The following is a 13,688-nucleotide window of genomic DNA, read 5'->3' on the forward strand; positions in this document are numbered from 1 at the left end:
TGGATGTACACATATACACATTTTACCGGGTACCGGGCGCCAAGGCCTTCTCCGAATGAATGGCTGTGGCAAACACACCTATGGAGGTTATGGAGGATCCCGACTTGAGTCAAGTCTATTGACTTGGAGGCGTACGCGTCTTGTATTCTCGGAATACCGGCTAAAAGCACCTTCATTTTCTACCCCCGACACATTACACAACGACAACTGATCAAAACAAGCCGGGACGTTCCTCAGAAGATGGGTTAAACTTCAATTTACTCCTTTTCGAACGTAGGACGTGCTTTGGATTACAGGAACAGCCTCTCACCCAGTTTACGACCGTTTCAAAGCAGCGTAGTGCAGGGCGTGTCAGTCTACCGTTGATTATATATGTATCTCTATTACACATTTTGGTCACACAATCTCACCGTTATCGACAAATATTAATTGTAAATACCACAGGCGTCACAAGGGGAGACAAGGGGCGCACCCCCCCCCCACGGGGGGATATGAAACAAGCAAAAGGCATCAAAAATTGAAAGGAATGAAAATCACCAAAATGTATTTAAAATAAAACCCCTTAAAATAGCCGCATTCCAATGTTTATCGTTTATCAGTTCGATGCTGATGAATGCTCCCCCAAAAAATCCCCGACAAAATGGCGACGCCCATACATGGATATATTTAAATAACCATCAGCTGCAACAAGAATATGAGAACGGGAATATACGTCACCTGAAGAAGCCAGGTATACATGTAGATCTCAATGCAAGCTGTGGTACATTACTTGACATTTTATTCTTTGGCATAAATACATTTCCAAGCTTATACGATAATACAAAGTAGGCATACAGTGTACTTTCAGTGTAACACAACATTTAAATGGGGGGAACACTGAAACTCAGAGGATGTAGTCTTGCAGTTAATGCTTTTACTCATCTACTAAAGAATTTCTGAATATGAATGTTTCATTTGCATTAGGCAATAATTTAGCACTGTGTCCTTGGTGGATGGTGGAGTAATAAGTAATGGCAGTCAGTGTTGGTGTTAGTATTAAGTGGTTGTGTTAGGGTGAATGAACTTTTGAGGATTGTTGCCTATGTCAAATGTAACATTCATCCTTCGATTTCTGATACTAAGAAATAGTTACGCATGCTTCAATTTCGTCCAAGTTTCATTGTTCCCATCTAAAATCGCTTATACCTATTACTCCTAGTACATTCCTCTAGATGTTTGTAAATCGAAATATATCGGGAAAACCAACTACCTGTCAATGGGTTCTTTAACACAAACTATAAAATAGCACTGCTCATTTTCTAAGTCCAGCATTAGTCTGATTGTTTTGCTATTGGGAATATGCTCATTGATAACTGGAATGAAGTCAGTGCCGTCTTGTGGTTGGCTGATGGAGGCAAACGAGTAGAGCCCTCCTTTCACAAAACTCCGCATCTCTTGAGTCCGACACCACAGCAACCAAGCACCAATCTGACCGAGCCCGATGACCATAAACCTCGGGTGCACACGAAATTGTTTTGGAAACTGCTAATGGTAGTAGAAAGTCTTGAAAACTCTATTCAAACAAAAATGAAATTAAACTGTTTTCATGGTCCATCGTGCCTTTACATTTTAAAAGTGAGTTTCTTTACTTTTGCCAGATCACAAAAGACTCTTGATAATAACATTATATCGCACAATGTGTGTACATCTTACAGTGCATACTTTATGGAAAAAAATAAGTTGGCAACAAAATAAAGCAATCTAACTATTACGTAATGAAATTCTCCAACCATAATGCTCCGATAACTCCAAGATGGAAAGTGTAGACCGATGCGTTGTCTTCGAATGTCTCTATTCTTCGCAAACATATACCCTGGACAAATAGACGGAAAAACAGTACACACAATAAGCATCTTCTAAAACAAATTTTAGATTTGTTTTTTCAAAACCTACAAGCGTCAGTAACAAAGATACACTTCTCACAACAGAATCTGTGGAACCTAGACTACGTTTGCATATCAGTAAGAAACAAGGGACAAGAATGTGGAAACACTAAAAATACAAAACACATAGGAAAAACTACCAATCGGAATGGATTGTCGCATTATCTTCGGTGGTCATGCCAAGTTCACCCACTAGGTAATAACTTGCTTCCTGGATTTAGTCCCTGGAGAGCAGAAAAGAAATGGAAACAAAGTTAACTTCATGTCCGCAGTAGTGTTAATTTGTCATTGAATCAAACTCTTCTGTCCTTTTTAAAAGGATCAAAAAGGTTTCACTCTACGAATAGGCTTTAGGTACATGTTTTTTCTGTTTAGTCTTCAAGTAATTCTGTGGAACAATTGATGTGGTTGAAGATGATCAAGTCAAATAGCAAATTCATCCATGCGAGTGTACAAAATGTATTTTCAACAGCGATGACATTGACTGATGTATGATGCCTCCGAAGTTTGCTGCAGTTATTAAAATGCTTCCATTATCCAGTGCCTAGATATCAAAGACAAAACTCTAGAGAGAAAAATCAAGATCAAGGTAATTCGTTGTCAATTAAATTAAACAGCGATAATCAAAACAATCACGATGTATGATGTCTCCAACGTTTGCTTCAGTTATTAATTAAAATGCTTCCATTATCCAGTGGCCTAGATGTCAAAAGACAAAACTCAAGAGAGAAAACTCAAAATTAAGTTAATTCATTGTCAATTAAAATTAAACGGCGATAATCAAAACAAACAAAAATCAAATGCAAAAAGCCACTTACAAGAATGCAAAACCCACAGGCTTGAAAGCACAATTTAAAGGTCGTCGAATAGACATAATTACACTTCAAAATACGTTTTATTTTTATTTAAAAACAAACCAGTCGAAGTCCTGTGTCCGGTCCTTGTCATTTTACTCCCTGGTCACAGTTTCGGGCCTCAAAAGACAGAAAGTAAACGAGAAAAACCATGAGCACATATCAAAAACTGCGCGAACGACACACACAGCCATAAAAGCTACCATCGGAAACGAACATGGATATCTAAAGCAGAACTCCTTAACTTTATTCGCAGTTCGAGTTGATTGATCAGTTGTCTACAGTCAGCTTCCTCCATCGTCAGAATCGTACATCTGCTCATCGGAGTTAATGATGACAAATGAACTTGTTTCTTTTGTCAAAAGAAAGAAGACGAAAATACAAAAGACGCATAAAAAAGAAACAACCTGCAAAACGACAATCAAACACAAATAGTGGAAGCCAACAATACGCCATGGAAAAGAAAGCACGAAGAGAAAAAAGAAACTTAATATCTCACCTTTCGTTGAAGAGGCCAAAAAGTTTTGCTAAAACTGAAAACTTACTTATCTTATGCACTTTAGTGAGGCACGTCTCATTGTTAAGTGACCAGTCATTTTCCGATCACTTCCTCCTGCTTTGCGCATCCATACCCTATGAATCAATAGACACCATCTTGAAACAGCTAACAAAGTAATTAAATTGAAATCCGCAGGTCAACGAAACAAGAAGAAAACCGAGAGCTAACGAAACGACGGGACGAACGCGACAAAAACGACGGCAAGTAAGGTCTAGCGCACGAACTGCTATGAAGAAAAACCATGAAAATTCCCTCGAAATTAAAGAAAATGTAGCTTCGGTACCTGTTTTGTTTGGGGAAAATTGTGAACAGTTTTGATCATATTTGGATTAAACAAATAAAATTAGGGTGACTTTTTTTCAATGTAACAGTTGTCGTCGAAGCAAACTAACCAGTGTCTTCAGCTTGATTCGGCTATCTGTCCAGAAGCTCCATACATCATTTTTCTGGACATCAAAACACAGACACTAACGAATAAACGACAGAATGCGTTAATTCCACACGAAAATTATCAAACCGAATCCAAGGTTTTGAAGTCTCAGCACAAAAACACCCTCAAGAGCTCGAAAACGACGGTAAAACGCGACGGTTAACGACAATTTAAAAAAACGGTATAACTGTTAAAATCGATTACTTTAACGGTTATCAAAGAAAATAAAGATAAAAATGGCACAAGGACAAGGAACGATACGAAATGGAAACTACTAAAGCAGAAAATGCAGAAAACAAAACCCCCGAACAACTACAAAACAGCAAACACAACATACAGCAAAACAGAAACAAAATGACAACAAAGAAAGTTGACCAAAAATGTGTTTACCTATCAGGTTCTGTACGTTTTTTTTCCTTTGTCGAACACTTGTGTCATACAATCCTGAACCTGAAAAGAGAAAAAACTAAAAAAAAAAAAAGAAAAAAAAAAAAAGAAACGTTACTTTGAAATCAAAATCATGAAACGAAATGCCAGCCCAGGTTACAGTTTCGGACCTAGAAAGATAGAAAGTAATTGAAAAAAACAGAAGCACATATCAAAAACTGCGCGAACGACACACACAGCCACAAAAGCTACCATCAAAACGGAAAACGAACATGGAAACGAAATAATAAGATAAAACGCGATATACACGAGCCACGGAATATAGCGTAGAGTATTACCGGAGAAAAAAAGGAATGACCAACAAGAGACGAGAAGTTTGAAAAAATTCCTAAGATAGAACTCCATTAATTTAACTTTGTTGCAGTTTGAGTTAACTGATAGTCGCCTACAGTCCGCTTCCTCCATCGTCAGAATCGTACATCTGCTAATCGGAGTTAATGATGAACGCGACAAAAAAAAGGTACGTCCGATGAACAAAGATCTAGCCTACCAACTGTTTTTGACGAAAATGCAAAGACGGCACAGATAGAGACACATTTCCCTCAAACTTAAAATAAAGTTAACAAATAAAATAAAGCTGACGTTCATTTCAATGTAGCACTTGTCCTGTCGAAGCAAACTAACCAGTGTCTTCAGCTTGATTCGGCCATCTATCCAGAAGCTCGATACGTCAATTTTCTGGACATCAAAACACAGACACTAAAGAATAATAGACAAAGTGCATTAATTCCACATGAAGAGAATCAAACGGAATCCAAGGTTTTAAAATCTTAGCACAAGAACACCTTCGAGAGCTCGAAAACGACGGTAAAACACGACGGTAAACGACATTAAACGACGATTTGAATACCGGTATAACTGTTAAAATCGAGTACTTTAACGGTTATCAAATATGGGATAAAAATTGGCTATGGACAAGAAACGATACGGAATGGAAACTACAAAAGCAGAAAATGTGCAAAACTAAAACAAAACAGAACCCTAACCCCCAAACAAATACAAAACAACAAACACCACAACACACAGCAAAACAGAAAGCAAAACAAAATGACAACAAAGAAAGTTTACCAAAGTTGTGTTTACCTATGTTCTGTGCGTTTGCGTCATGCGATCCTGAACATGAAAGAGAAAAAACTAAAAAGAAAGAAACGGTACTTTGAAATCAAATTATGAAATGCCAGTCCATAATAAAGACACATGCAAGAAAGTAAACACTATTTATGGGATCGAAAGCAAGCTCAAAAAACACCGACCAGAAGTGTGTTACAAAGACGCTCGTTTATGAATAGTTAATTAAGGGAAACAGGAAGGGGTTAAAACTTGCATTCAAGCAGAATGTCCGTTCAAATTCATTAGAAATACATCTAAAATATAATTCTTTATTCAATAATATAAAAAGTTACTACTAATTGTCGTTTATAGTTTGACACCCCGTGGATCGACAAAGCTTATAGATTAGATTCTTCCTTTCCCTTCCGTTTATATTTATTTAGCACTTCCTGAATGCACAATAATAATCACATTAGAGTAACGATGTCAAAAACATTTGCCAAGCCATGAAAACAGACGGGAGATTTCACATTGCTTGTCTTTGTTACATGTGTATTTAAATAAAGATGACTTTTATCAAGAAATGTTTCAAACCTGACATTCATGATTTCTTTCTGAAAAACTTGAAAACAACAACACTGAAAGTGATTTTCCGGCGGTTGCACTGAGTAAATATGCTTTCGGCTGTCGTTATATTATAAAATGAATAAATATTGGATTTTTTTGCTTGTATTTTTAAAGATACTTGTTTACTGGCGATTTCGAATGGCCAAGCTTACGCAGCTGAAAGCTGAACATGGATATAAATGCTAAGATGCACACTTTTGAAACTGAGTGACCATTTTTATTACATTCCATGGCTGAATTGGACACTTCACGTCTGAACTTTGAAAACAGTTTTTACATCCCTTGTGGTTTGCTTTGAAACTGGACTTTTTCTTGAACAAAGAAATATTTTTCAATCGTTTCTTCACATCTGTTGGTGCCATTTCTGTGACGTCAACCAGGGAGTAGGCTATTTATATTGTGATCCCATTTCTGAATGACAATCAAACTGCACTGACACTGCTCTGCAATAGTTTACCATGAAATACTCCGTAGAAATTGATTTAATTGAACAATGCAGGTACCCTATGTGACATACGGAATAAGCTTGTATGTGCATCAACAAATCGCCCGTATGAGGTGACTACAATACAGTAATCTATCTGGACCTACTTCATAACTTGTGAACATTATAAATATTGAAGAAAAGCACTGAGAAACCAAGACAATCCCAAACGACAATCCGCATAACCTGTAGCACAACTGAAATCAGACTCCAATCAGCCTCAATTAACCGTATAACCTCACCTGCTTGAGACATCAAGATACGAAGACATTAAGACGTCAAGACATCGAGACATCGAGACATCAAGACATCGAGACACCGAGACACCAAGACATCAGGACATCAAAGCGTCAGGACATCATGACACCAAGACATCAGGATATCAGGATATCAGGGAAAAAAAGTCAGAGGTTGAAATGACTTGGAAGGAAGAACTCCAACCAGTCCAATCCAACCAATCTCATCATCCACTTTCCAAAGACATCAGGATATCCAGACAACAAGACATCACGACATCGAGACACCAAGACATCAGGAAATCAAGACATCAGGATATCAAGACATCAGGAAATCAAGACATCAGGACGTCAAGACACCAAGACACCAGACAATCAGGACATCGTGACACTAAGACGTCAAGACAATCAGGACATCAAGACATCAAGGCATCAAGGCATCAGGACATCAAGATACTGAGACATCAAGACATCAGGACATCAAAGCGTCAGGACATCAAGACATCAGGATATCAGGATATCAGGGGAAAACGTCAGAGGTCGAAGTGACTTGGAAGGAAGAACTCCAACCAATCCCATACAACCAATCTCATCATCCACTTTCCTAAGACATCAGGATATCCAGACAGCAAGACATCACGACAACGAGACACCAAGACATCAGGAAATCAAGGAAATCAAGACATCAGGATGCCAAGACATCAGGACACCAAGACATCGGGACGTCAGGACGTCAAGACATCAGGACACCAAGACATCAAGGCATCAGGATATCAAGACACCGAGACACCAAGACTTCAGGACATCAAGACGTCAGAACATCATGACATCAAGACACAGAATATCAGGGGAAAAATTCAGAGGTCGAAGTGACTTGGATGGAAGAACTCCATCCAATCCCATCCAACCAATCTCATCATCCACTTTCTTAAAACATCAGGATATCCAGACAGCAAGACGTCACGACAACGAGACACCAAGACATCAGGATATCCAGACATCAGGATGTCAAGACATCAGGACACCGAGACATCAAGACAATCAGGACATCAAAACGTCAGGACATCATGATATCAGACATCAGGATATCAAGATATCAGGGGAAAACGTCTGAGGTCGAAGTGACTTGGAAGGAAGAACTCCCACCAATCCCACCCGACCAATCTCATCACCCACTTTCCCAAGACATCAGGATATCCAGACAGCTAGGCATCACGACATCGAGACACCACGACATCAGGACTTCAAGACATCAGGATATCAAGACATCAGGACACCAAGACATCAGGACACCAGGACACCAAGACATCAGGACGTCAAGACATCAGAACACCAGGACACCAAGACAATTAAGACATCAAGACATCAAGACACCAAATCATAAGGACATGGAGACATCAAGACTATAGAATATTAAGAGACCTGGACATCAAGACACCAATACGTCAGAACTTCAAGGCCTAGAGACATCATGACATTAAGACCATGCGTAGTTGCAATTATTTTTTCAGACAATTTTCTTCAACTTTCCATTCTACTTCAATGTACAACAACTCTTTTACTTTCCTAGTTTGTTAATTAAATACATTGAAAATCTGTATGCTTTTCAACAATTAAAATTGTCCATAGTTTTTCTGACAACTGAGGGCGCCGTTGCTTTGAAGTCATTCAGGGAAGACGTGGTTCAGTGGACAAATGTTTCTGTTCGAACTGTGGAGCCAAAATTTACCAACTGAAAACATTTCTTAGGGAGGGATTGGTGCTTTTTTATTGATATGCACATAAACAACAATTAATCAGCAAAGAAGAAAGAACCGAGTCCAGGACTTTTTGTGTTCAAGCCAATGTAACATTGAAGCTTTCTCGCTGGAATGACATCACAGTTTTGTGGAAATGCTTATAAGCATAAAACCACAAAAGTAGTGTACAACCCTTTGAAATAGTGGAACAACACTTGAAATAAGGTAGTAACTGAGACACATCAGCACAGAAAGAGGCCCGGGGACTTTGGAAAAGAAACTCCAACGAATTTTTACAAGCATTTCAGTATTTCCTTTGGTTACTGTACAAGACATAGGTCTAACTCTAAATGTTTAATGAATTATTTAGAATCTTGTTGGTCTGGATTTGAGACGGTTAGGGTTGAGAACGGAATAAATAATTTGATAAATTGTGAAATTGATCAGCCACTTTTTGCTCTTATTCAGCATTCCGTTTCAGCATTTTCAGTAAAAAGTCTTTCAACACCGTAAAATTTGCCGTTCGAATTCGCCAATGGCCAGATATTGAAATATCAGCAAAAATATGAAAACTGTGTCAAAATACTTCCGAATTAACTTTCCTTTTTGTTTGCAATTTGTGTCTTTTCTTGTCATGAATCTTTACCTTAGTAATGGAATAAAGACTGTGTACGAATGATGAAATAACGATTTAAATGTAATATTAACCATGCAAACTAAACTAAATATGTTTTGTAAATTTATAGAGTTTGCATTCTTTGTTTCATTTCTGTATATCTCGTCCCCATTTCATTTCTTTTTTATATTATTATAAAGAATTTGACAACAAGGTTTCCTAAATAATATAGTTTACGAAACAAAGAACTTGTAAATGCATATCCTATCATCTTGCCCAAGCTTGCATCCCTTTTTCCGATTCAAAACTTAATTATCAGAAAGTGTGAAAATAAGGATTTTAAAATAACTTTCCACTGAACGACACTTAAAAACACTGAAAAGATACAAATGTATCGAATTTTCTTAAATGATGCCTTAAAAGTGAATTAGAACGCATGAAATTTAATGACGGATCAGCCTCGGACACGTCAGTACATAAATTCACTTCGACTTGGCCACGACAAAAAGACGTTTTATTTGAAGGGTTTGTTTTCAAAATGAGCTATATGGGTCATTCCATGTCAGACCAGTGCTTCATTTTTAAAATGGGGCCAAAGGTCACAGATGTGTGTCAAAGGTCATGCAGCCCTTGATTCTCAAAGCTAAATCTTCGCAACATCAATGCAATAGTATGTTCTGATTATTTTGAAACCAAATTTGCATATATTTGATAAAAAAAAGAGACGGTTATGTTCAGTTGCACTAAAAGGGCGAATTTTAAGTGAAAACTGTCCATTTTTGTTGATCTTTACCCCGACCACATGGAAGGGCAATTTCCGCTGATAATTGGTACGTATTTATTATTCATTGATCTCTGCATGTACATGCACAGCAATTTTTATCAAAATCTCAAGCCCTAGACTTAAAAAGGTGTGTTGGTCTGACATGGGATGACCCATATCCATTTGAAAAACATACATTTTTCACAATTATGAAAGCAGTGTATATTTATCTTTAAACTTCTTTTCACTATTTTGACTTACTTATTGAAGTTGTGTTTGGCTGTATGAAAGCTGCAGAAACTGGCTGTACGCAAATGACAGAGGGTAGGATTCGGAAAGGTTTTGGCGCTTATCGCATTTGGGAAATAAACTCCTCATTTATTTTATAACGCATACAATAAGTAAAACGTTTATAACTCATAACATTTACAATTACGGTCATCAAAATACCATCAAGCAACGCCCAAATAACGCAAGATTGCTGTGGTATAGGAGCAGTATTGAAGGGGCTGTAAACTGTGGCCCCACATGATTACATGTGCCTACAAGGTGAAATAGTCAAGTTTAAATAGTGCTGGATATTTATTTCCCTGTTGTTGGATACGATTAGATTACTTAAATGCGTCTATATATTAGCAAATCGTGAGCAAAATGTCGCCAGCCAGAGTCTGGAGTGTTGTCAGAACATGGAAGTAGGAATGTATTCGTATATTCGGGTGAGTGCACATCCGATGCCGTCGACCAATTTATGACACTCGGCCACATTTTCTCCAGCCAAAACTAACAAAATTATGCACAAAATATCTGAACAGAACTGTCTACTCCTTCCCCCACACTTATAGCTGCACAACCACAGGGGGAGGAAGGCGATTATTCACCGTTCTGCGAAATGTTAGCACTACTTACGGGAACACGACACCATTAGGTGTCCATTTCTTGTGGTGGGCACATCTCTGACGCTCAACCTGTCTTCACTACACGTACTCCATCCCCCATACTGCTAACAACATAGCACGCCGTATCCCTCCGATGATGCTACAATAGACTTATTCACACAATCACCTGTTCGCGAGCGCATGGCTGCGCAGTTGGCATTCTGGATCAGACTTGTGATTGTCTTCGAAAACGCGCTGCTTCTTCAACGAAAACAATGTGGCTGTTTCCCAGGCAAAATTGAGTCCAATCCTGTGTCTGCAGCTCGGTCAACGTTTTATGATGGAAACTCTGATTCAGACTAGGCCAGTACCCTTGAAAGAAATTTTCAGAAATTCGTATGTCAATGCTACCGGGCTACTTGCACTTCTTATACTTTTATTAATTTCAACTTAACTGTTTCGAGTATTTTATGTTTTGATCTTAACTTGTTTCCGTGGTTCGTTTTTTTATAATTAATTCAAATTTTTCTGTTTTTATAGAAGTATTTATATAAGAACAATTTTAACCACGTTTATGCTCAGATTTAATTCCCACCCCGTCCTATCTTCAGCCCTTTTAAATCTTAGTTTTATAATTGCAGGGATCCAATGGAAATCAGCTTCCGCTGTTTGGATTTTCCCTAAAATAAAAGAATAATAATAATATAGTAGTAATAATAACAATAATAAAAAAGGGGCTACAAAATTAATTAATACCTCAGTGCGCGAAACTCGTCTTATCTTGGAACTCATAAACTAAAGAGGGAACAGGAAAAAACATATATCTGCAGGGAGAGGTAGGAAAAAGGAAGAAATTGTGTGACCTTCTCCAGCGTGGCGGTGTCTCATCTGGCACAGTGTGTCTAAATTGCACTGCGCGTTAGAACCTTCACGATAAATGCACGCTGTTTTACGACATGTATCAAGAAATCCAGCTAGAACTTTTGGGTAAGTCTCCAGGTGTAAATATTATGGCTAAAAAGAGGCCTTCAGTTGGAACTCCGGTTCGTACGCTCGGAAATCCACAGCCTTCTCCGTCAAAAATTGCAATCAGATACGTGCAGTCTAATTCACCAGTCAAATACTTCAATCTGGATTATCACCCCGACTCCTCAGCTCATCAATCTCTCATGAAATGCGTACAGACATGGCCAGAAATACCCGAATATCAACGGTGCTATCCGAATGTGGACGGGACGAGTTCGGAATATTTCGGTCACGTTGGCATTGAGTGGTACCGAACTCTTGACTCGACGAGAAAAGTCGGAATTATCGGGTCTAGTATTCACACTGGCGTGCTGGCCTCCGTCCCAAAACGACCTGTGGTGTTTGGTAAATGTACGTGTTTCGCCAGTGAGGACTCCTCCAGATAAAGTGCCTGCAACTACTACACCCGGTTTAGACAGGCGTTTTAGGGTCGCGCCGAACCAAATAGGATTAAGACCGACCTGGGTCGACCTAATTAAATTTGGATTCAGACAGACGACCTTAATACATACATTGGGTTCCAAGTCGCTGTGACTGTGTCATTCCGAGTGCCACAGTCGATCTTTCGCCTGCTAGCACGCCTGGTCGCTCCTACTTGTTTTAGACAAACTTTGTTTTTCAGGGTTCTGCGCGACTGTAGAACACCTGTCTGAAACAGATGTTAGGTAACTTGTGTATGGAAAAACTGTCCAGATAAAGAGTCTGTCTTTATCCGCACGATGTCATGGTCATTCGTTTCCTTTACCATGCAGATTAAGTCGTTGGGCATTGCTGAGGAAAAGCCAGATGCAACTATCTCTGCAGGAAATCCCGATCAGTGTTGCTATTCACCGATTGTTGTGTGCCGTAGGCAAGTGTCGACGGGAAAAGTTAAGCCACCAGTAATGTTAGCAACCCCTAAATGCGAAACAAGACGACTCTAGAGATTAACATTTTATCTTTTTCGTCGTCAAGTTTTCACCACTGATATCTAAAATCTCTTTTTTGTCTAAACCAACCTGTAAACCTTGAGACACAAAAAAAATGATCCTGACTGGGCCATATCCCTGATCATAATTAATATTAACCTCGGAGGTATTATGTGCCCTCCGTTTCAGGTTGACCTGTAGCTATTTACGTCTTTGGTTTCACCACTAAGTGTCAGAAGAAAAAACCTGGACTACAAAACATTTAACCACTCATCATCAGCATTTTTCAAGTCATATCATTTCCTGCGTTCTCCGGCTTTCCGAATCGACTTGTGATGTTTGAGATTGTTTTTGCTATTCAACAGAAAACCTCGAACAAATGAATTTGACAAGTGAACCTTCGAAATTCAACCCACAGTTCTACATGTCCAAGGTCAGGGTTCGTCTTCCTGTTTGCTTTTAGGAGCTTTAGCACTTACGCATTATCCAATCCGATTTTGTGACGAGGCGTTGCTTTAATGATTTCGTGGACCTTATAGGCTTTGACGAATCTTGTCCGGGACTATTCTTGGTCGATAACTGAACTGGGGAACCTTTTGTGCAAGGAATGTGGACTGTACAGCTTGTACTAAGATCTATTTTGCGAAATGTGGGCCTACCTGTTCACAATGGAAATACGTACGTGTGTATTAATTGTTGGTTAATGTCCTATTGAAGTATATACCCCATGCATTCAGACGAATGGGACACAGTTTAGGTCATCATATTTTTATATTTAACTGTTTTTGTCAGGACAAAAGTGTGATCAGCATTTAATCTGATGATTTGAAAAATGAGAATAACTTTATAGTTGATGGAATCGACATTTATCTTAAAATGGTATCCCCAAACGTGTCCTACTCACCTTCCTCACTAAATTTCAATTTCAATATAGGGAGACAAACACTCCACTTGCAGATCGGAGTTAACCTGATATAATGATATTGTGACGACCCTGCTGTATGCGCTCATCCCTTGTTCATTATGTCATTGTAGAATGGTTATAAATGTCGTCGCTGTGGTAAACTGTGCATCGGAGAGACCAAGCGTCGCCTTGGTGACCGCTTCGCGGAACACTTTCGCAGTGTGCGCCAACAACTGTCTCACTGTTGC

At 38.8% G+C, this 13,688-nt stretch overlaps 1 long non-coding RNA gene across 20 annotated transcripts; it reads right to left on the reverse strand.

Annotated features, from left to right (window-relative positions):
* Nucleotides 1-761: 761 nt before the first annotated feature.
* On the reverse strand, nt 762-13,668 carry LOC110984284 (uncharacterized). Of its 20 annotated transcripts, none has more exons than XR_015427936.1 (7): nt 12,374-13,665; nt 11,359-11,426; nt 10,634-10,974; nt 4,156-5,346; nt 2,840-3,781; nt 2,063-2,146; nt 762-1,852 (listed from the first exon to the last, which is right to left on the reverse strand). It is a non-coding gene; the product is annotated as an uncharacterized LOC110984284 (long non-coding RNA). The 20 variants fall into 20 exon arrangements; XR_015427947.1 differs by having other exon boundaries at nt 4,156-4,215; nt 4,837-4,890; nt 5,296-5,346; nt 10,634-13,661; XR_015427945.1 differs by having other exon boundaries at nt 4,156-4,231; nt 4,837-4,890; nt 5,296-5,346; nt 10,634-13,661.
* Nucleotides 13,669-13,688: the final 20 nt, after the last annotated feature.

The sequence above is a fragment of the Acanthaster planci genome, linkage group LG16 (assembly GCF_054643075.1).
Source record: "Acanthaster planci isolate LZ-2023a linkage group LG16, COTS_SCS, whole genome shotgun sequence".
Taxonomy (NCBI): domain Eukaryota; kingdom Metazoa; phylum Echinodermata; class Asteroidea; order Valvatida; family Acanthasteridae; genus Acanthaster; species Acanthaster planci.